The sequence below is a fragment of the Protopterus annectens genome, chromosome 5.part1 (assembly GCF_019279795.1).
Source record: "Protopterus annectens isolate FY-2018-M chromosome 5.part1, PAN1.0, whole genome shotgun sequence".
In the NCBI taxonomy this organism is placed as follows: Eukaryota; Metazoa; Chordata; order Ceratodontiformes; family Protopteridae; genus Protopterus; species Protopterus annectens.
In genome coordinates, this window is record NC_056736.1 from 637932886 (window position 1) to 637953396 (window position 20511).

General features: G+C 45.4%; 1 protein-coding gene across 8 annotated transcripts in view; it reads left to right on the top strand.

Annotated features, from left to right (window-relative positions):
• The window catches only part of SLC7A1 (solute carrier family 7 member 1), a 1877700-nt gene that overhangs the window by 479894 nt on the left and 1377295 nt on the right, over positions 1-20511 (top strand). For 7 of the 8 annotated variants that reach the window (XM_044073257.1, XM_044073255.1, XM_044073259.1 and 4 more), the window contains one exon: positions 974-1009. The exons of the other annotated variant lie outside the window; for it this stretch is intronic. The gene's annotated coding sequence lies outside the window, so the exon portion shown is untranslated. The remainder of the gene's footprint in view (positions 1-973; positions 1010-20511) is intronic. 8 annotated transcript variants of the gene reach the window in all.

Genomic DNA, 20511 nt, shown 5'->3' on the forward strand with positions numbered 1-20511 from the left:
GGGGAGGGGGTCACCGAAAGATGCTCTAGTCCACATTTAGCTCTCCAGTCTTGTTTGTGCTTATCCCTCCTCTTCCCTTGATTCACAGATTTCTGCCGAAAGTAAGCTGACTTAAGAACTCAGTCATCTTCATTGCCCCTTTCTGGCCTCGACAGGTATAGTTCCCCTTTCTGTGGTCTCATCTTCCTTATGAACTGATTGATGTTATTTTGTTAAGTAATTCTGTAAACAAATTTGCAGCGACTTTTACATATGATGTTATTTTAGTTCTTTTAGGCTAAATCTTTGTGTAATTGCAAGAGTTCTGATATCGACAGTCAGTTTTTCCTATTTTAGTGAGTGCCTTCTGGGTCTGAGAGGATAGCAGTGGTGTAATAGGTAATAGTAGAAAATTTTCAGGAAAAGATTAAAAAATGTCTGTCCTAAAATGTTTAACGTATTTGTATTATTTCTATAGAAGTCCTCGAATATTTGTGCGATATAATGTGAATGACAAGTTATTTTTAGTGCAAGGCTGTTTGGGAGGTTTTCATTTCTGTATTTGCTCACATAACAGCTTGTGTTCGTCTTTCTTATCACTTTCAACTCTGCACTGAAGTAAAATGGAAACCACAGAGCTTTGTTATCAGGTTTGCTGAGGAGGAGTTTTGATAAGCTGTCCTTGGTCTGAGCTGTGGTGGCTGTATCTGTACTGGGTGGCTGTGAAGCATAGTTAGAATGGTGTTAAATTACTGTTGTTATGCTTGTGCAGTGCCATGACAGTGTCTATAAATGGCAGCTTATACTTTTCCAGATGAGCAAAACAGTAAGTGAGTAAATAAATAAGGCTGCTTGGAGAGATAGGAATAGAGTGTGAGATATCTCTTCTAAATGATGGAGTTTTTCTTGTTCAGGAAGTATTTTAATTTTGGAAAATAACTAGATCTTCATTCATTATGAACTTTCTGAAAGTATCATTCTCTGCTTTTTGTAGGGTTTCTGAGGAGCATTGTGAAATAGAACAAGTGAGGTAAGTATCAGTTCATGAGCTGGACTGCTATGTATGTAAAACTTAGCAGTGATCAGTGTATTTTACTTCAGTTACATGGCAAGTGATGTGTCTCAGAAATTTGTTTGTTAACTAACGATGTGAAGTTATTCAATCCCGCCGTTCATTCATCACTGATGGGTTCAGAGCCGATCCTCGGCTCTGACATGGCCGACTAGCAAGCTCAAAGTTCTCCAGGAGCTCGAGACCCCACCCCTTATCCCATAATGCACTGCTGGAATTACCTCAGATCTAGTTTGCCGTGGCATAGATCTCTTGGTTTCCAGCTTGGCTCGAGACTTTATTGGGAGTTTTTCAACTATCAGCAAGTTATATATTTTTTAATTTATATTCTTGGCTTGGGTTTGGGAGTGCCTTCTCTGTGGAGTCTGCATGTCCTCCCCGTGGTCGAGTGGGCGTTCGAAAGACATGCATTGAATGGGGGTTCAGGCACCTAGGCAGCGAGACATTTCCCTGTGGTACATTTGGCTGGGGACACATGGCTGAAGTGACATTCAGTTGCAGAGAAATATGACTGTTTGCAAATTCCCTGTGGGCAAAGAGAAACACACACTGCCATGCTCACAGCTTTAATAACCAAATGCATTGAGGCAGAAGAAGTAATGAGGGTTGTGCTCAGTGAACAGTACATATTTATGTAACTACAACATGTAGAAATGTGCTACAGCATGGACGAAATCCTGCAGGTTACTGTAGTCACATTTATGCTCCAGTATGCATTTTATGTAATGTTCCTGAGACACTGTGAAATGGGTAGTGGCCCACACACACCAATTATAAAGGCACTGCCCATTGTGCACAGCCTTTTTACTGCCACTTACATGCCCTCCGGCCAGCCTGCTGCTGAGGCCTGCCATATTGCCTGCTGTCTCGTGTTCCCTTGGGGACCATGGACATTGTTTTCCCCCTGTGCATTTGGTTATTGAAGTTGTGGGCATAGCAGCACATTCTTCTTTTTGCCCACAGGGAATTTGCAAACAGCCATATTTCTCTGCAGCCGACTGTCACTTCAGCCATGTGTCTCGAGTCAAATGTACCACAGGGACATGTCTCGCTGCCTAGGTGCCTAAACCCGTTGAATGGGCGTGCCTTCGTTGAAGGTTGGGCGTCGGGCTGGCAACTCGACACCATAAAAAAATAACAACTGATAATCATTAGTGGACCGGAGTTCTGCTGTGGCGACCCCTAACCGGGAAAAGCCGAAAGACAAACATTTTTATATACCCTTGTTCTGTTCTTAGTAGCAGATATACTAACTAGTAGATAGTAGTTTTTCTGTGTTTATACCCCTTCCCTCAGTATTATCTATCTTGCCTTCGGCCTTTTGGCCTTAGGATTTGTGATTAGTCAGTGATCCCTTTTGGGACTATTGTTTTGGATCTCTTATTACTGTTTGTAATTTTTTAGTTGTCAGTGGCCCTTTTGGGCTGTGTGTGTATTTGTGTGTTATTTAGTTCAAAACAGCTCATAGTTAACAGTGTGCTTGAGTTGTGTAATGTCTGAAGATAAGGACAAACATCCAAAGTCTGGGTTTAAAAAATGCCCAGACTGTGGACAGAAAATGTCAGTCACAGATGCCCATGTGCAGTGTGTTTACTGCTTGGGTGAGGTACATCAGCAAGAGTCTTGCAGCATATGTCATTCCTTTTCCACAAGACTGTTAGCTGAAAGGAAAAGGAAATTGATTGATAGGGGTATCATTAAACACCCCCTTTTCTGAGGCATTGTCTGACCAGGATGGAGCCAGTAAGTCATCTAAATCTTCTAAGTCTTCCACTGATTCTAGATCCAAAAAAGAAAAGAGGTCAGAGAGTGTGGTGACTTCGGCTCCACTGCCTTTGGAGCCGACAGTCTGCTGTTTTCGGAACCGGGGGACACGGCTTTGGAACCGGTTGCCGAAAATCCTCCTTCCATATTGCTCCAGTCGGCTCCATCTGTCCACTGTTCCAGGTCCTCTGTCAGCCTATCTGATCTGGATATGGACCGCCTGGTTCAGAAAACTCTTAAAGGCACCAGGAGTAGTTAAATTGCTGTCGGCTCAGACACAACCGTCGGAGCTGAAGACCACTACCATTGAATTGTCTGCTCCTCCTTCAAGCCATATCAGACCTTCGGAGCCGGAGGAGGCTGACCTGATGATTGTGGATCCCTTGGAGCCGACACTTGCTCCAGTGTCTTCGGCTCCATCTGCTTGGACGTTCTCGGCGCCGACTGGGGACTCTAGGAACCGACACTCTCCGGTCGGGTTCGGGGAGGATGGCCGCACCGAATTGTCAGTGCCGGCTCTTTCTCTCGGGGCCTCGGCTCAGGTGAGCTCGGCTCCTACCTCGTGCTCGTAGTCCACGGCTTCGGTGCGGGAGGAGATTGCGGCTCCATCGGAGCCATCGACTTCTTCTCATCTGAGCCGAGGTGCATTCGATGCCATAAAGCGAGTGTTGTCTCCCAAAACTTCTTCATCTCAAGGTCTGACCTCTTCTTCCCCTAAAGTGCATGTGTCTGTTTCTGTTTCCTCCGGTCATCCCAAGCGTAGAGACCCAGAGTCTCAGGTAGCCCCACAGGGCGCTCCCTGCTCTTCTGAGAGCTCTCCAGAAGTTCCCCCTGAAGAGGTTCCCAGGAAGAGATTATGCAAGAGGAGGCATTTGGACTCCCCCGAGGAGTCTATCACATCAGACACTGACCTGGATGAATCAGAAGGGTCCCCCAAATCCCCCTCTGAAGACATCTCCTTTGCGGAGATTCTTGAAATCCTTAGGCAGAGGGGTGATTGGCAGTCCAAGAGCCCTACTGAGGACGAGTCTATTCTCCTGAAGGCATTTGGTTCTCAACCTTCCACCTCTTGGGTATCTCCGTCCTACGATGAGCTTATGGATCTGGTCTCTCGTAGGGCGTGGGAGTCTCCAGAATCTATGGAACCTGTTCCTAGGAGGCCTAATAAGTTTATTTCAGTCCCTGTGGATAAGTCCTTTTTGACCAAGGGAGTCCCTGTTGATGCCATGGTGGTGGCGGCAGCCACCAAAAAAGAAATGTCTGAGACTTCCTCATCTATCCATCCTCCTAACAGAGAATCTAGGATCATGGATAGATATGGGAAACGCATGTTCAGTTCAGTGACTTTCTCATTCAGATCACTGAACTACTTGACACATTTTACCAGACTGCAGAGAGATCTCCTTAAGGAGTTGGGAGATACTCTTCAGGGTGCTGTAGCTTTGAGTGTATCCGATAAGATTGCCACTCAGCTCTCTACCCTCAATTCGATAGTCAACTTGTCCATGTGTCTTGTATCATACGCAGCTGATGGTTCGAGTAGAGCTGCAGGTACAGGAATCACTCTCCGTAGGCATGCCTGGATGCGACTCTGTTCCTTTGCGGAACCCTTCAAGTCTTCTTTTACTAATACCCCATTTGACGGCTCATCTTTGTTTGGGCCAAAGGTGAAGGAGACTTTGACCAGGTGTGAGCAAGAAGGAAAGACTCTGTCTGCCGTCGGAGTCCATTTTTCCACCCCCACTCGACCCTTTCCCAAAGGTCAGAGGAGAGGAAAGATGCGGTTCCAGAAAGCCCAAGGAGCCTTTCAAGACACACGTGGAGAGCCCCCCTCCAGAGGCAGAGGAGGGGGTTTCAATGGAAGAAGCTGCCCTTGCGGCAGAGGGGGTCCGCAACACCAGGGTGACAGAGATCACTTCTCTGGTCAGTCCTACCAGCACTCCTGAAGGGATGCCCAGCTGTCCTACTCTGGAGGCAGTCGGGGGTCGGTTATCTTTGTAACCCAAAGCCTGGCTAAATAAAACAAACAACAGTTGGGTACAAAGTATCATTTCCAGAGGGTATTTCATACCGTTCTCCACCCAGCCTCTTCCCGTCAAAAAAATCCCGGACGTTCCACCCAGTCACATGGGACAAGCAGCAAAAGAGGTACGCCGATTGCTAGAAAAAAGAGTCATCCAGACAGGATTCGGAACTTACTCAAGGTTCTTTTTGGTTCCAAAGAAACAGGGGACTGGAGACCCATTTTGGATCTCAGCAGACTCAACCAATTTGTGAGAAAAGAGAAGATGTTCTTCATCTCACATTGCTGCAGTCCTTACACTTGGGTAGTCCGCTGTCCTCGGTCGGCCCGAATATCAAAGTATAAGGCTGACGTCGGTCAAGGCGCATTTGACTGACATCAGGACGTCAGGGTACAAATGCGCATGACCGGCCATATCCTCAGTCTTTTGTGGTCCGCATGGTCGATGCAGAAGCAGCATTGCAAGTGCGGTTGGCGTTCTGAGATTTTCGTTTTGAAGTTTCAGACCGAGTCAAAGTTGGCTAAGTACCCGTTGGGAATATTTTAGTTTTTCTTGCCTCAGTGGTTTACCGGATGTCAGAAAAGTGAATAATTGCATTTCTTGTGGGAAACAGATACCGCATAGAGATTATCATACTTTGTGTATTCCTTGTTTAGGGCCTGAGCACGGCGTTGTTGGCTGTCGCTCTTGTGCTAGATTTAATAAACGCACTATAAAGAAGGTTGGATTGTGCCAGGTTAGTCTTTGGGAAGCGGTGCAATATAAAATGCCGCCGGATGCTGCCGGCCGCTCTTCGAAGAAGCGCAAGGACAAAGCAGTTAAGCCTAGGCTGGAAGAACCGTCTGTACCGGACGCCCGGTTCTTTAGAGGTGTCGGTGGAGCGGTGGTTCCACCGGAGATTTCTTTGGTTCCCAGGGAGAGACTTTGTTATTGCAGGATGTGGCCTCTCAGGAGGCAGGTCAGGCTGAAGGGGCTTCTCAGGTTACTTTACTCCCCTCCCTTCCTAAGGTGGTTAGGCCCTCTCCTTCTGTTGCCAAGGCTTCTCCCAGGGGCAGGCCAGGTTTAGCTTCAGTTGGTGTCACCCCTAGTTCTTCAGGTACTGTGCCCAAGAAGCATATGCTTAAAATGGCAGAAGATTTGATTACTTTGATTAAGGGTTCTTTGCCCCCTCCTGATAAGAGATCTAGGGTGGAGCCTGAGCCGGGGAGTTTTGAGCAGGCTTCGGATGTTTCAGAGTCTTCGGCTGAAGACTTGCAGGAGTATTCTCCTTATTCTGACTCTGATGTGGATGATTCTACTCCTTCTGCTTCTCCTCCTGAGGATTTTTCTTTTTCAGAAACTCTTCATTCTATGAGGGAGCATTTTAAGTGGGAAGGCCAGGACTTCTCTGATTCCAGGAAAAGGCTTAGGAATTTTTGTTTTGCCCCAGCATAGGCCTTTGGCTATACCTCCTGTTTTAGATGTGGTGGAAGATGTTTTTGCAGAGGCTTCACTTAATCCTGATTCTTTGCGTCCTGCTCCTGTTAAACCTGATAGATATTACAGGGTGCCTGAAGCTCATAAGTATCTTTTTAAGAGTCCTAGGGCAGACCCAGAAACTGTTAGTCAGGGCCCTAAAGGTGTTAAGGCTTCTGTTGTCAAGAATCCGGTTCCTTCAGACAAAGAGGCCAAAGCTTTGGACAGATGGGGAAAGAAAGTTTATACTTCTTCCACTCTAGCTATGAGGGCTTTGAATTGCCAGTTTCACATGTTAAAATACCAAAACTATCTCCTTTCACAATTGAAGTCTAAGGTTGATGCTCTGGCGGAAGGTATTGATTGTAAAAAATTGCAAGATTTAGTACATGTTTCTGAACAGGTGGGTAAGCATTCTTTGCAATGTGGTTTTGATGCTGTACAGGCCTCGTCTAGGGTGGCTGCCACTGGGTCAGTTCTTCGCAGGCACGCCTGGCTGAGGGATCAGAATTTGTCTGACCATGTTAAAACGAGGATTTTAGATGCTCCTTTACAATCTGATGTGTTGTTTGGTTCTCCTGTTGAGACAGTTTTAAAGAAAATGGAAGACAAGGCTAAGTCTATGCAGACTGTTAAAGATTTTTTGCAGGTTCAGCCTCCAAAGTTTAGTAGAAATTGGCCTACTAAGGGGTGGATGTATCCTTCTTATGATTCCCAGTCTAGGGGTAGATCTAGACGTGGTAGGGGCAGAGCTCAGGGTTCTTTCAGGCCTCATACAGGGAGTTCTCCTGCACAGTCTTCAGGTGAGGGCAGGGGTCATTCCTTTCGTAAACAGACCCAATGACCTACCTTTTCAGCTGCCAGAGTCTTCTCGTCTGGCAGCCCCTTTGGGAGGAAGGTTGGCACTTTTCAAAGAAAATTGGAGTTTAATTCCCACGACAGATGGGTATTGGATATCATACACCACGGTTACAGGTTTTATTTCCATACCTTACCTCCTTTCAAAGGCATGCCAGACGTTCCTCCTACACAGAGAATAGAGGCTCACAAGCAAATTTCTCTGTTACTCCAACTAGGGGCCATTCAGCCGGTTCCTATGCCAGAAGTGGGCCTAGGATTTTATTCTCGCCTGTTCCTCGTACCAAAGAAAGGGAACACGTGGAGACCAATTTTGGACTTATCTATCCTCAACACTTATCTGGACATTCCCAAGTTCAAATTGTTGACGCTACAGCAGCTTTTACCTCTGCTGGGCAAAGATCATTGGATGGTAACTTTAGATCTCAAGGAGGCTTATCTTCATGTTCCTATCAGACTGAGTTGCAGGAAGTATCTGCGTTTTCGAGCTGGGACTTCTCATTATCAGTTCTCTGCATTGCCCTTTGGCTTATCTACTGCGCCCAGAGTGTTCACGAAGGTCCTGGCTCCAGTGATAGCTTTCCTCAGGTTAAAAGGAATACAGATTTATCCTTATCTGGACGATTGCCTAATTCTGGCTCAAGGAAGGGACGAGCTTCTTCATCATTTGGATTATGTGATAGCAGTGCTAAGATGCCTGGGGTATTCTGTGAACGAAATAAAGTCCAGTCTAGTACCCTCTCAAGACATGTGCTTTCTGGGTGTGAGACTGAATACAGCATCCCAGATGGCCTTTTGACCCCGGACAAACAAAAGAATCTTTCCCTTTACTTTCATCAGTTGTCTCATCAGTCCGGCTGACTGCAAGGACAGTCCTTCAAGCCTTAGGGTTCATGGCATCTTGTATTCTGGTGCTTCCCAATGCCAAACTGCATATGAGGAAGCTACAGTGGTATCTCAAAATGTATGGACACAGCACTGCCAGGATTTGGACACTGTCATTCCAATAATACCTTGCATTCAAAAGGAATTTTTGTGGTGGGCTCAGGAATGTCACCTAAACAAGGGACTCTCTGTGACCCGGCCAGAGGCAAGTCAGATTCTAACGACAGATGCCTCAGACAAAGCTTGGGGAGCTCATCTGAATGGAAAGTGGATACAAGACAAGTGGCCTGCCAGACTACAACATCTACATATCAACTTGAAAGAGATGTTAGCAGTCCAGTTTGCATTAATAGCCTTCAAGGATTTACTTCTTCCAGGGCAGGTGTTGATTCTAACAGACAACACAACTGTCATGTGGTACATCAACAAGCAAGTGAACACATTCTTATCCTCTATGCAGGCAAGCGATGAGTTTGTGGGAGACTGCTCTCACTTTACAGCTAAATCTTCAGGCAAGGTTTCTGCCGGGAGCACAGAACTCCTTAGCAGATGTGTTGAGCAGACAAATAATGGATCCCCACGAGTGGAAATTGGATCCTCATGTATTTCAGAAATTGACAGTGTCATGGGGAACTCCAGACATAGATCTGTTCGCTTCCCCACTAAACCACCAGCTGCCAAAGTTTTGCACAAAAGGTTTCATCCAACAGCTTGGAGAGTGGATGCTCTTTCTTTCAATTGGAGCAATCTTCATGTGTATGCCTTTCCGCCTCTGCCTCTCCTCCCAAAGGTACTACTAAAAGCCAGACAAGACAAGCCAAGGATGATTTTAATAGCTCCAGATTGGCCTCGACAGCATTGGTACCCATTACTGAGGAGCCTGGTACGGAAGCCTCCATGGCCTTTGCCTCACGATTCCACACCTGTTGTCTCAGGAGGACAGTCATCTGCTCAATGTCAAGCTTCACTCTCTGCACCTAACAGCCTGGCATATTCTGTTTTGAACCATAGTGGGCCTCCACTTCCACAACAAGTTTTGAATGTTATTTTGGAAGCTAGAAGGCCTAGTACAAGGAAAGTGTACGCAGAAAAATGGAAGAGATTTTTATTTTGGAGTGCAGCAAAAGATTTTGATGTTTCTGAGCCTAATTTAAGTGTGGCTCTTCAATATCTTACTGAGTTACTGGACAAGGGTTTGTCCTTCTCTTCTATTAAGGTTCATGCTGCAGCAATTTCGGCTCACTATGTTTGTGACCCACCATTGTTTTCTCATCCTTTGTTCAAGCAATTTCTTAGAGGGGCAAAGAATATAAGACCCCCACGAAAAGCTCCTACTCCTGCTTGGGATCTCAATTTTGTGTTGGAGAAACTCACTCTACAACCTTTTGAGCCTGCAGCTACTGCTGAATTAAAGTTTTTATCGTGGAAGACTGCTTTTTTGTTGGCTATTACCTCTGCAAGAAGGGTTTCTGAGTTGCAGGCCCTTATGGCAGTTGAGCCTTTCTTGATTTTCCATAAGGATAGGGTATCTTTACGGACTAATCCTTCCTTTATGCCTAAAGTGGTTTCTAGTGTGGCTTTAAACCAAGCTATTCATTTGCCTACCTTTTATGCAAATCCCCAAAATAATGGGGAAAAGATTTTGCACACTTTAGATGTACACAGGCAGTTGCGTTATTGTTTGGACAGAACTAAAGGGTTCAGGCAGTCTCAGCAGATGTTCTTCGTTCCCCATTGCTGCAGTCCTTACTATTGGGTATAGTCCGCATCCAGTCGGCCCGAATACCAGAGTATAAGGCTGACGTCGGTCAGGGCACATTAGACTGACGTCAGTACGTCAGGGTACTAATGCGCATGACCGACGCCATATCCTCAGTCTTTTTTGCCGCATGGTCCGATGCAGAAGCAGTTTTGCGAGTGCAGGTTGGCGTTCTGAAATATTTCCGAAACCGGAGTTTCAGACCGAAACAGAGTTGGCTAAGTACCCGTTGGGAACATTTTGGTTTTTCTTGCCTCAGTATTTAACCGGATGTCAGAAAAAGTGAATAACTGTATTTCTTGTGGGAAACAGATACCTCATAGGGATTACCATACCTTGTGTATACCTTGTTTAGGGCCTGAGCACGGCGTTGTTGGTTGCCGCTCTTGTGCTAGGTTTAACAAACGCACTATTAAGAGGAGGTTAGACTGTGCCAGGTTAGTGTTTGGGAAGCGTTGCAATTATAAAATGCCGTCGGATGCTCCGACGCCCGCTTCGTCCAAGAAGCGCAAGGACAAAACAGCGAAGCCTAGGGTTGATGAACCGGCAGTCCCGGACGTCGGTTCTTTAGAAGGTTCAGTGGAGCCAGAGGTTTTGCCAGGAGTTTCCATGGAGTCTCAGGCAGAAACTTTACTGTTACAGGATGTGCCTTCTCAGGAGGTAGGCCAAGCTGAGGGGGCCTCCCAGGTATCTGTTCTTCCCTCTCTTCCCAAGGTAGTTAGAGCCTCTCCTTCTGTTGCCAAAACTTCTTTGAGAGGTAGGCCTAGTTCAGCTTCAGTGGGGGCTTCTCCTAGCATTTCGGGTTCTGTACCTAAGAAACATATGCTTAAAATGGCAGAAGATTTGATTACTATGATTAGAGGTTCTATGCCCCCGCCTGATAAGAGGCCTAGGGTGGAACCGGAGTTTGATAGTTTTGAACAGTGTTCAGAGGCTTCAGAGTCTTCTGCGGAAGACTTGCAGGAGTATCCTACTTATTCTGATTCTGATGTGGACGATTCCACTCCTACAGCTTCTCCTCCTGAGGATTTCTCATTTTCAGAGACTCTGCATTCCATGAGGGAGCACTTTAAATGGGAAGGCCAGGATTACTCTGATTCAGGAAAAGGCTTAGGGAATTCTTGTTTTTACCCCAGCATAGGCCCTTAGCTATTCCTCCTGTGTTGAATGTGGTGGAAGATGTTTTTGCAGAGGCCTCCCTGAACCCTGACTCTTTGCCTCCTGCTCCTGTTAAGCCTGATAGGTATTATAGGGTGCCCGAAGCTCATAAGTATTTGTTTAAGAGTCCTAGGGCGGACCCAGAAACTATTTCTCAAGGGCCTAAAGGTGTTAAGGCTTCTGTGGTTAAAAATCCTGTTCCCACTGATAAAGAGGCCAGGGCTTTGGATAGGTGGGGAAAGAAAGTGTATACTTCTTCCACTCTAGCCATGAGAGCGTTGAATTGTCAATTTCACATGCTAAAATATCAGAATTATCTCCTTTCCCAATTGAAATCTAAGGTGGATGCTTTGGCGGAAGGTATTGAGTGTAAAGAGTTGCTGGATTTGGTTCATGTGTCTGAACAAGTGGGTAAGCATTCTTTGCAATGTGGTTTTGATGCTGTACAGGCCTCCTCGAGGGTGGCTGCTACTAGTTCTGTTCTTCGCAGGCATGCCTGGTTGAAGGATCAGAATTTAGCTGAGCATGTTAAGACAAGGATTTTGGATGCTCCTTTACAGTCTGATGTGTTGTTTGGATCGCCTGTGGAAGCAGTTTTAAAGAAAATGGAGGACAAAGCTAAATCTATGCAAACTGTTAAAGATTTTTTGCAGGTGCAACCACCGAAGTTTAGTAGAAATTGGCCTGCTAAGGGGTGGACATATCCTGCTTATGATTCCCAGTCTAGGGGTAGGTCTAGACGTGGTAGGGGCAGGGCTCAAGGTTCTTTCAGGCCTAGAACAGGGAGTTCCCCTGCTCAGACTTCTGGTGAGGGCAGGGGTCAGTCCTTTCGTAAACAGACTCAATGACCTGTCTTTTCAGCTACCAGTAGATTCTCATCTGGCAGCTCCTTTGGGAGGAAGACTGTCTCTTTTCAAAGAAAATTGGGATTTGATTACTCAAGACAAATGGGTGTTGGATATCATTCACCACAGTTACAGATTTTATTTCCACACAATGCCCCCTTTCAAAGGCATGCCAGACGTTCCTCCTCCACAAAGAAAAGAGGCTCACAAGCAAGTTTCTCAGTTACTCCAGATGGGGGCCATTCAGCCAGTCCCTGTATCAGAAAGGGGCCTAGGATTTTATTCTCGCCTGTTCCTAGTACCAAAAAGGGGAACACGTGGAGACCAATTTTGGATTTATCTCTCCTCAACACTTTTCTGGACATTCCCAAGTTCAAGATGTTGACGTTACAACAGCTTTTACCTCTGCTGGGCAAAGATCACTGGATGGTAACTTTAGATCTCAAGGAAGCTTACCTTCATGTGCCTATAAGACTAAGTTGCAGGAAGTATCTGCGGTTTCGAGCTGGAAATTCTCATTATCAGTTCTCTGCATTGCCCTTTGGCTTATCTACTGCCCAGAGTATTCACAAAGGTTCTGGCTCCAGTGATAGCTTACTTCAGGCTTCAAGGAATTCAAATCTATCCTTACTTGGACGACTGCCTGATTCTGGCTCAAGAAAAGGAAGACCTTCTACAGCATCTGGAATATGTTATAGCAGTGCTAAGATGCCTAGGGTATTCTGTGAACGAAATAAAGTCCAGTCTAGTACCCTCTCAAGACATGTGCTTTCTGGGTGTGAGACTGAATACAGCAGCCCAGATGGCCTTTTTAACCCCGGACAAACAAAAGAGTCTATCACTTTACTTCCATCAACTATCTCATCAGTCCGTGCTGACTGCAAGGACAGTCCTTCAAGCATTAGGGTTCATGGCATCTTGTATTCTGGTGCTTCCCAATGCCAAACTGCATATGAGGAAGCTACAATGGTATCTCAAAAATGTATGGACACAGCACTGCCAGGATTTGGACACTGTCATTCAAATCATACCTTGCCTTCAAAAAGAATTTTTGTGGTGGGCCCAGGAATGTCACCTAAACAAGGGACTCTCTGTGACCCGGCCAGAGGCGAGTCAGATTCTAACGACAGATGCCTCGGACATTGCTTGGGGAGCTCATCTAAATGGAAAGTGGATACAAGACAAGTGGCCTGCCAGACTACAGCATCTACATATCAACATGAAGGAGATGTTAGCAGTCCAGTTTGCATTAATGGCTTTCAAGGAGTTACTTCTTCCAGGGCAGGTGTTGATTCTAACAGACAACACAACTGTCATGTGGTACATCAACAAGCAAGGGGAACACATTCTTATCCTCTATGCAGGCAAGCAATGATTTTATGGGAGACTGCTAAGCTTACAACTAACTCTTCAGGCAAGGTTTCTGCCGAGCACAGAACTCCTTAGCAGATGTGTTAAGCAGGCAAATCATGGATCCCCACGAGTGGAAACTGGATCTTCATGTATTTCAAAATTGACAGTGTCATGGGGAACTCCAGACATAGATCTGTTCGCTTCTCCACTAAACCACCAGCTGCCACAGTATTGCACAAAGGGGTTTCATCACACAGCTTGGAAAGTGGATGCTCTGTCTTTCAGTTGGAAAAACCTTCATGTGTATGCCTTTCCTCCTCTGCCTCTTCTTCCAAAGGTACTATTAAAGGTCAGACAAGACAGGCCAAGGATGATTTTGATAGCTCCAGATTGGCCTCGGCAACACTGGTACCCACTACTACGGAGTCTGGTAAGGAAGCCTCCATGGCCTTTACCTCTGATTCCTCATCTGTTATCCCAGAAGGATGGTCATCTGCTCAATGTCAAGCTTCATTCTCTTCATCTAACAGCCTGGCATATTCTGTGTTGAAACACAGCAGGTCCCAACTTCCTCAACAAGTTTTAAATGTGATTATGGAAGCTAGAAGACCTAGTACAAGGAAAGTGTACGCAGAAAAATGGAAGAGATTTTTATTTTGGAGTACAGCAAAGAATTTGCAGGTTTCTCAGCCTAATTTGAGTGTGGCTCTTCAATATCTTACTGAGTTATTGGACAAAGGTTTGTCCTTCTCTTCCATTAAGATTCATGCTGCAGCAATTTCAGCTCACTATGATTGTGACCCACCATTGTTTTCACATCCTTTGTTCAAGCAGTTTCTTAGAGGGGCAAAGAATATAAGACTCGACCGTACACCTGCTACTCCTGCTTGGGATCTCAATTTTGTGTTGGAAAAACTTACTCTACAACCTTTTGAGCCTCGGCTACTGCTGAATTGAAATACTTGTCATGGAAGACTGCTTTTCTGTTGGCTATTACTTCTGCAAGAAGGGTGTCTGAGTTGCAGGCCCTTATGGCAGTAGAGCCATTTTTGATTTTCCATAAGGATAGGGTATCATTACGTACTAATCCTTCCTTTATGCCTAAGGTGGTTTCTAGTGTGGCTTTAAACCAAACTATTCATTTGCCTACTTTTATGCAGACCCCCAAAATAAAGGGGAAAAGATTTTGCACACTTTAGATGTACACAGGCAATTGCGTTATTATTTAAGCAGGACTAAGGATTTCAGGCAGTCTCAGCAGTTGTTTGTTTCTTTTGCTTTGAGTTCACAGGGCAAGCCTGTGTCAAAACAAACTATTTCTAGGTGGATTGGCTTTTGCATTGCATTTTGTTATTCCCATCATGGCAAGGAGATTCCAGCTGGGATTAGGCCTCATTCCACTAGGGCTACTGCCACTTCAACAGCATTTCTAAGGGGTGGCAACTAAGGATATTTTGGAAGCAGCTACTTGGAGTTCAGTGCATACTTTCTCTAAGCATTATCACCTTCCCATCTACTCTAAGTCTAGGGCTGGTTTTGCCACAGCTGTTTTGCAAGGCATGTTGTCAGCTCCTGCTTCTTTATGATTTGCCAGCCTCCCTTACCTCTGCTTTGGGATTCTACCCAATAGTAAGGACTGCAGCAATGGGGAACGAAGAACATAGTACAGTTTTGTACCTACCATAAATGTAGATGTTCGAGGATCCCATTGCTGCAGTCCAATTTACCCTCCCTGTTTCCCCTCTGTGTTTAGGGGTGGTTGTGTAGGTGAGGTTTCATGCTTGTATTTTTGTATATATTCTTGTGTATATTGTACATATTTTTGGTGCAGGTATTTTGGGCCTTGTCTTTTTAGGGTCTTCTGACATCTGGGGCAAGAAAAGACTGAGGATATGGCGTCGGTCATGCGCATTAGTACCCTGACGTACTGACGTCAGTCTAATGTGCCCTGACCGACGTCAGCCTTATACTCTGGTATTCGGGCCGACTGGATGCGGACTATACCCAATAGTAAGGACTGCAGCAATGGGATCCTCGAACATCTACATTTATGGTAGGTACAAAACTGTACTTTATTTGTTTCTTTTGCTTTGAGTTCTCAGGGCAAGCCTGTGTCAAAACAAACTATTTCTAAGTGGATTGGGTTTTGCATTGCTTTCTGTTATTCCTATCATGGCAAGGAAGTTCCAGCTGGGATTAGGCCTCATTCCACCAGGGCTACTGCCACTTCAACAGCTTTTTTAAGAGGGGTGGCAACTAAGGATATTTTGGAGGCAGCTACTTGGAGTTCAGTGCATACCTTTTCCAGGCATTATCACCTACCACTTTACTCTAAATCCAGGGCTGGTTTTGCCACTGCTGTTTTGCAGGGCATTTTGGCAGCTCCTGCTTCCTTATAATTTGGCCATCCTCCCTTTCCTCTGCTTTGGGATTCTACCCAAGTGTAAGGACTGCAGCAATGTGAGATGAAGAACATAGTACAGTTTTGTACCTACCATAAATGTAGATGTTCGAAGATCCACATTGCTGCAGTCCAATTTACCCTCCCTCCTTCCCCTCTGTTGTTGGAGGCGGTTGTGTGGGTTGGGTGGTCAATTGGGTGTATATTGCTTAGTGTATATATTGTACATATGTTTGGTGCTAGGAAGGTTGGGGGTTGGTTTGCTGTCTTTTGGTTTTTGACCTTTATTTTTAGGGTCTTCTGACATCTGGGGCAAGAAAAGACTGAGGATATGACGTCGGTCATGCGCATTTGTACCCTGACGTCCTGATGTCAGTCAAATGCGCCTTGACCGACGTCAGCCTTATACTTTGATATTCGGGCCGACCGAGGACAGCGGACTACCCAAGTGTAAGGACTGCAGCAATGTGGATCTTCGAACATCTACATTTATGGTAGGTACAAAACTGTACTTTCCGAATAGTCACGCTACAGTCCATACTCCCGTTCTTGGGGAAGGACAATTGGATGTGCTCAATCAATCTCAAGGATGCGTACTACCATATAAAGATGGCCAAACCATCCAGAGATCACCTGCATTTCCAGCTGGGAGTCAATCATTATCAATTCCGAGCTCTGCCCTTTGGTCTCACTACAGCTCCCAGAGTGTTCACCAAGTACATGGCAGTAGTCACGGCTCACCTGAGGCGTCTAGGATTCCAGGTGTTTCTGTATCTAGACGACTGGCTTCTTACCTCCACCACCAGGCATCAACTTCTTCAAGCAAGAGAGGCTTCTCTGACACTCTGCGATCAGCTAGGCATTACAGTCAACTTCGAAAAATCTGCCTTGTTGCCACCGCAGCATATCGTTTTTATAGGAACAGAACTAGACACGTCAACCACCACTCTCCACCTTCCGCCAGAAAGAATCTCTATTCTTCGCCAACACATCATGTCCCTAATATCAAAGAACAGAGCACCAGCAGCAGAGGTATTGAAAGCTCTAGGATTGATGGCGGCAGCTATTCTAGCAATCCCGTTAGCAAGAATGCATATGAGAATCCTTCAATGGCTTCTACTCACACAATGGTCGTACCAAGAACTTCCAATGAGTCACATGATCCTGATAAATTCCTGCAAGAAGGATCTTCAGTGGTGGTTGACGTCTTTTCATGTCACAATAGGATGTCCTTTCCTGCTTCCCCCTCCAGTTGCCACTGTGACCACGGATGCTTCCCTGATAGCCTGATTTGGGGGGGGGCTTTTTCAGGAAAAGACTGCCCAAGGCACATGGACAGATCAAGAATCACATCTGCATATCACTGTCCTGGAGATGAGAGCATTACTAGCATTACAATACTTTCAGGACTCTCTTCCACTAGGGACAATTGCAATACAGGCAGACAACATGTCAGTGGTCTGGTATCTGAACAAACAAGGCGGGACCATTCTTATTCTGAAGTAAGAAGGAATAAAAAAGAAATTAGGCATTTACCATTCTCCGGAAAGAATGGTGGCAAGGAAACATGACACAGACTCACAATGCTGTCACAAATTGGGTGGGGGTGAACTTAAGAAAGAAAGAAGAAATGGGCTGCTGGGGTGAGGGGTGGAGTGTAGTACTGATTATATTATATGTATAACTAAGGTAATTTTTCTTCTATTTACAAGGGTGGCTGTCTAGGTGTCCTTGGCTTAAGCCATAAACAGTTTTTTATAAGCAACTGGGCTTGAAAAATAAGACCAAATGATGAAAACCATGAAGAGTACTAAGTATGTTACATCTGCAAAGATACTGTTTTTTTTTTCCCATTAGCAAATGCTCTCAGTTGGAGACAAGTCTGTAGCATTGAACAGATCTGTATATTCTGAGTAAAATTTATAGATTCCTTCATGTATCTGCAAAACTGTAAGCTGTATTTTTTCCATTGCTGATTACTTTTACATGGAGACAAGCTGTCCTCATGGGCAAGCAATTAACTTTCAGAGTTCTGAGCATTCTTTGCTGAGGGAAATACAAAATTTATAGGTACAATGGCAAGCAATTCAGTGAAAATAATGTTTGAAACTGTGGGAAGTGAATTAGAGATAGTAGCCTCCCTAGCAGCCTTAATATTGTAATGCATTTAATAGAACAGTGCACAATTTAGATGTTCTTCGTCTTCCCTTGCTGCAGTCCTGACTATTGGGTATAGTCCGCGTCCCAGTCGGCCCGAATACCAGAGTATAAGGCTGACGTCGGTCATGGCGCCTTAGACTGACGTCAGTACGTCAGGGTACTAATGCGCATGACCGACGTCATTTCCTCAGTCTTTTTTGCCGCATGGTCCGATGCAGAAGCAATTTTGCGAGTGCAGGTTGGCGTTCTGAGATTTTCCGAAACCGGAGTTTCAGACCGAAACAGAGTTGGCTAAGTAACCCGTTGGGAACATTTTGGTTTTCTTGCCTCAGTATTTAACCGGATGTCAGAAAAAGTGAATAACTGTATTTCTTGTGGGAAGCAGATACCGCATAGGGATTATCATACATTGTGTATACCTTGTTTAGGGCCTGAGCACGACGTTGTTGGTTGCCGCTCTTGTGCTAGATTTAACAAGCGCACTATTAAGAGGAGGCTTGATTGTGCTAGGTTAGTGTTTGGGAAGCGTTGTAATTACAATATGCCGTCGATGCTCCGGCCTGCTTCATCCAAGAAGCGCAAGGACAAAACAGTGAAGCCTAGGGGTGAGGAACCGCAGTACCGACGTCGGTCCTTTAGAAGGCTCAGGGGAGCCAGTGGTTTTGCCAGGTGTTTCTATGGAGTCTCAGGCAGATACTTTACTGTTACAGGATGTGCCCTCTCAGGAGGTAGGCCAGGCTGAGGGGGCTTCTCAGGTAACTGTTCTTCCCTCTCTTCCCAAGGTAGTTAGGGCCTCCATCTGTTGCCAAAGCTTCTTTTAGAGGTAGGCCAAGTTCAGCTTCTGTGGGGGCTTCTCCTAGCATTTCGGGCTCTGTGCCTAAGAAACATATGCTTAAAATGGCAGAAGATTTGATTACTCTGATTAGAGGTTCTATGCCCCCACCTGATAAGAGGCCTAGGGTGGAACAGGAGTTTGATAGTTTTGAACAGTGTTCACAGGCTTCAGAGTCTTCTGTGGAAGACTTGCAAGAGTTTCCTACTTATTCTGATTCTGATGTGGATGATTCCACTCCTTCAGCTTCTCCTCCTGAGGATTTTTCATTTTCAGAGACTCTTCACTCCATGAGGGAGCACTTTAAATGGGAAGGCCAAGATTACTCTGACTCCAGAAAAGGCTTAGGGAATTCTTGTTTTGCCTCAGCATAGGCCCTTAGCTATTCCTCCTGTGTTGAATGTGGTGGAGGATGTTTTGCAGAGGCTTCTCTGAACCCTGACTCCTTGCCTCCTGCTCCTGTTAAGCCTGATAGGTATTATAGGGTGCCCAAGCTCATAAGTATTTGTTTAAGAGTCCCAGGGCGGACCCAGAAACTGTTTCTCAGGGGCCTAAAGGTGTTAAAGCTTCTGTGGTTAAAAATCCTGTACCCTCTGATAAAGAGGCAAGGGCTTTGGATAGGTGGGGTAAGAAAGTATACACTTCTTCCACTCTAGCCATGAGGGTTGAATTGTCAGTTTCATATGCTGAAATATCAGAATTATCTCCTTTCACAATTGAAATCTAAAGTGGATGCTTTGGCGGAAGGTATTGAGTGTAAAGAATTGCTGGATTTGGTTCATGTGTCTGAACAAGTGGGTAAGCATTCTTTGCAGTGTGGTTTTGATGCTGTTCAGGCCTCCTCGAGGGTGGCTGCTACTAGTTCTGTTCTTCGCAGACATGCCTGGTTGAAGGATCAGAATTTAGCTGAGCATGTTAAGACTAGGATTTTGGATGCTCCTTTACAGTCTGATGTGTTGTTTGGACCGCCTGTGGAAGCAGTTTTAAAGAAAATGGAGGACAAAGCTAAGTCTATGCAGACTGTTAAAGATTTTTTGCAGGTGCAGCCTCCGAAGTTTAGTAGAAATTGGTCTGCTAAGGGGTGGACATATCCTGCTTATGGTTCCCAGTCTAGGGGTAGGTCTAGACGTGGTAGGGGCAGGGCTCAAGGTTCATTTAGGCCTAGATCAGACAGTTCACCTGCTCAGACTTCTGGTGAGGGCAGGGGTCAGTCCTTTCGTAAGTAGAACCAATGACCTGCCTTTTCAGCTGCCAGTGGACTCTCGTCTGGCAGCTCCTTTGGGAGGAAGATTGTCTCTTTTCAAAGAAAATTGGGATTTAATCACTCAAGACAGATGGGTGCTGGATATCATTCATCACGGTTACAGATTTTATTTCCACACAATGCCCCTTTCAAAGGCATGCCAGATGTTCCTCCTCCACAAAGAAAAGAGGCTCACAAGCAAGTTTCTCAGTTACTCCAGATAGGGGCCATTCAGCCAGTCCCTGTATTAGAAAGGGGCTTGGTTTTATTCTCGCCTGTTCCTAGTACCAAAGAAGGGGAACACGTGGAGACCAATTTTGGATTTATCTATCCTCAACACTTATCTGGACATTCCCAAGTTCAAGATGTTGACGTTACAGCAACTGTTACCTCTGCTGGGCAAGGATCACTGGATGGTAACTTTGGATCTCAAGGAAGCTTACCTTCATGCGCCTATAAGGCTAAGTTGCAGAAAGTATCAGCGGTTTCGAACTGGAGATTTTCATTATCAGTTCTCTGCATTGCCCTTTGGCTTATCTACTGCGCCCAGAGTATTCACAAAGGTTCTGGCTCCAGTGATAGCTTACTTCAGGCTTCAAGGCATTCAAATCTATCCTTACCTGGACGACTGGCTGATCCTGGTTTCTGGCACAGTAGATAGGACTTACTTCCCGCGCCCCCTTTAAAAAGGCCAATTCCCCCAATGGCTTTATTATTTTCTTC